General features: G+C 55.7%; 1 protein-coding gene across 5 annotated transcripts in view; it reads left to right on the plus strand.

Annotated features, from left to right (window-relative positions):
- Positions 1-3500, plus strand: part of Znf423 (zinc finger protein 423) — a 278391-nt gene that overhangs the window by 153916 nt on the left and 120975 nt on the right. The gene's annotated exons all lie outside the window — the stretch shown is intronic.

A 3500-nucleotide genomic window follows, 5' to 3' on the forward strand; every position in this document is an offset into this window, starting at 1 on the left:
GCCCACCCCTTCCCTCCCCCGGGACTCACTCATGTCAGAGCAGACTCTGGGGGCTGTGCAGGGGCTTGGGGGCTGGCAGGCTGGGACCCTCGGGAGTGTATCCATAGCAACTAGCTCTCGGAGGACTGGGTTCCCGTGGGGCCGAGGCTGCTGTCGGCTGGAGCGTGAAGCGTTGAGGTTTCCACCTCCCCCTGTTCATGGGTAATAACAGCATCGCCCCCTCCCCCTTGAGGCCAGTGCAGGCAGACCCCCGCCCTGCCTCCGCTCAGCGGGCCCCAGGCCCTTTCTGTACTGGGTGAGGCGGCCTGAGTGCGCCCGTCCGCCGTTGGACAGCCCAGTTAATGGACCTCCAGGTTTGGAGGATGAGCTTATGTCCAGGTCACATCAGTTTTCTGTCACCTAGACCATGACTGTCCAAGGAGGTCTGTGGCTCTGGGCCAAAAATGTCAGCTGAGACAGTGGGCTCCAGAGGGAGCCTCCTGCCTTCCAGGCCCAGTTCCCCTCCTCGCCAGCCTGGGAGTCAGGACGAGCCACACACCTCTCCATCCCTGATGTGCAGCTTGCAAAGGGGCGGGAGAATTCAGTATGAGCATTTCCCGCACGTAGTAGGTGCTCAGTGCATTTCCCACACGTAGTAGGTGCTCAGTGCATCTCAGTGAAACTCAGCAGCTCTGACTGTCCCTTCCCTCCTTCCCTTTCTGAAGGCCCAGCCAGCCCCCCCTTCTGTCCCTGCTGACCTTTAGGGGTTTTTCTTTCTGCTTGGAGGCTGCTCAGGGCCAGGCAGGGGAAAGAGCTCCTGGCCACAGGTCCTGTACCTCAGCTTTGGTGCTCCTAGGCTGGGCCCCAGGAAGGGGAAGACAAGGAACTTTGAATACGAAGTTCTTCCTTTCATAATGATGTCTCCTAGCAGGAGCTGGAGGGAGGAGGGTTGATCTCTTGAGGTAAGGACTAGGGGTCAACCAAGTTCAGAGAGGTCAGTGCTGGTGAGCCTGTGTGTGTGAGCCAGGGTGCGTGCCTGGGTACTAGTGCACTTGGGTACTCTCATGATCTGTGTATTGGGTGGGTCTGGGCCACCCACCTGGTAGAAGCTGCTTGTGTACCTGTGGATGAGTTTGGGAGTTTGGGGTTCAGGGTTCCAGTGAAGAGCTGAAGACGGGTGTGTCTCTAGGAACGCGTTTGGATGTGTGGCCCTCTGCAACCTTGTGGGTGCATGAGGATGCCTGCAGTTCTCCAGGCACAATACACATCCCACATGCAAGTCTGGGGTGCAGGGTGCAGGCTGCTGTCAGGGGGGTTGTGGGCATGTCTGTATAGGCCATGGCTGTTCATTTTGAGCTGGGCTGAGGGTGAGCATGTGAATGCACGTATGTACGTTTGCACATCTGTAAGTCCTTGTGTGGATGGAGGTCAGCAGTTTCTCTGGCTCCTCCCTTGGGAATCCTCTGGGGACAGTTTCTGCGCCAGGAATGGCCCTGTTATCTGACAGTTCTCTTTCTGCCACCAAAAGGTGACCACGTGGTGCAGGGCATTTAGTGGGAGATTCTCCTCCTGCCTGAGACCCTGGTGATTCATTTTCCAAGACCTGTGAGCCCGTTCATTCACGTGCCCCTAGGGGGACAGCTGGATGGCCCTGATCGTGGGTTGCTCCTCACACTGATCTGGACCAACCATGGCTGTAGCCTCCAGAAGCTTCTGCCCAAGCAGATCCATGGCAGGGAACATGGTCTTCCTCCAAGTGTCCGGCTGGGGCCTCACACCCACCTTCGTCCTCCCACCCCACAGGGGCTGGGCAGTCCTCATGCAGGCCTCCCTGGGCTTCCTGGAAGGGGCACCTGAATTTTCCTTCCTTCCTTCCTTCGTCCAAGCATCAAGGCAGAGAGGGTGGGGTGCGTGTGAGCGGGAAGGAATGATCTTGATAGGGTTCATGGAGTTGAGCAGAGATAGGGGCTGGGGGGCTATGTCTCCTCCACAGACCCCTGTCCCTGCAGTCCCCTTAGGGTCTAACATCTCCTCTGCCTGTCAGGAGGCTGGACTCCTCAGCTCTGTCCTGTACCACCCTCAGATGCACCTCCGTCTTCCTGCGACCTTTCCATGGCAAGTGCCTGCCTCTGGGCCCAGGCTGTGGCCTGTGCTGGGGACACGCTGAACCCCTTGTTCTCCTGAAACACTGGAGAAAGGCCCCTGTGAATGAGGATCCTGGAGCCCAAGCAGGAACTGTGCCCTGGATACCAAAGCTCCCAGAATCAGTTTTTCCATTTTCTTATCATCAATAAAAATCCTAATAACAAACAGTTAAATGATATCTAGGCACGCACCCCGATGAGGTCCTGCGCTAAGGTGGTATGGGGATCCAGGGTACGCAAGTCTCCTTTGGTTTTCTTTGTCTCTGCATATATTGTTCTGCAACTTGCTCGTGTGTTCATCAAATCCTTCTTCAGCGTCAGTCTGTGCTGGCCGAGGAATCCCAAAGGGGGACAAACACATTCCTGGTCCCCTGGGAGCTCAGGGTGCAGGGGGGGAGCAGACAGTCCATTAGCCGTGACACACAGTGTACTGGTACCCGGCTGCTTTTAGCAAAAGCTGGAGGTCTGGGTGAGAAGAGAAAGCTTCTTAAAAGAGGTGACATTTGGACTGAGTCTCAGGAATGGCATGAGCATCTACAGCAGTAGAGACAGTATAGACACAGGGCTGCAGGTACAGGGGGTGCCCATGTGGGAGCTGAGGCTGCAGAGCTCACTGGTGGCTCTTGCGGGCTCACAGTTTGGTCCTTGAGCAAGAAATTGGAAGTTCTGGTCCTTTTTCCAGAAGTAAGAGAGGCCCCATCATCCCAGGAGCCAAAGTGGTCTTCAAAAAACCTGGATATTTTGAGTCCTGATACAACTCCTCATCCTTCAGAAAACCCCATAGCCACAGTCTTTCCTCCAGATAGGCAGCACCACCTCTGTCCCCAAGAAGCAGGTTTCACAACTGAACAGGCTTGGTCATGACAGTCAGCCTCATTCTTCATGAATTTTCAAGAAGCTCTGAGGAGCTGGAGTAGCTGGGGTTGGGGGCACATGTGTATCATCCCACTGACTCAGGAGGCTGGGGCAGGAGGATCTCAAGGTTCAGACCAGCCTGGGAAATTCAGCAAGACCCTGTTTCCAAATAAAAAATAAAAATGGCCGGAGGTGTTGCTCAGTGATAGAGTGCCCCTGGGCTCAACCCCTAGGAGTGGTGGTGATGGTGTCCGGGGGTGGAAGTGTCTGATGATCTCTATTTTTCTGTCCCCACCACCAAAGACAGCTGGTAATAGTCTCCATGTGTGGAAACCCTGGAACTGTAGATCCCCTGGAACTCTGTGTGCTCCGGGCAGGTGAGAAATTCCTCAGCCAGCCTGGAGCGTCACAGCCCCCAGAAGCAGGGTCCCCTGTCAGCCACATGGTTCTTAGGGTGGGTAAAGGCATTGGAAATTTACTGGATGTGTAGAAAGTGGGTGGATGGGGGGGGGGGTCCACCTG

This window comes from Marmota marmota, unplaced genomic scaffold (genome assembly GCF_001458135.2).
Source record: "Marmota marmota marmota unplaced genomic scaffold, marMar, whole genome shotgun sequence".
Lineage (NCBI taxonomy): Eukaryota > Metazoa > Chordata > Mammalia > Rodentia > Sciuridae > Marmota > Marmota marmota.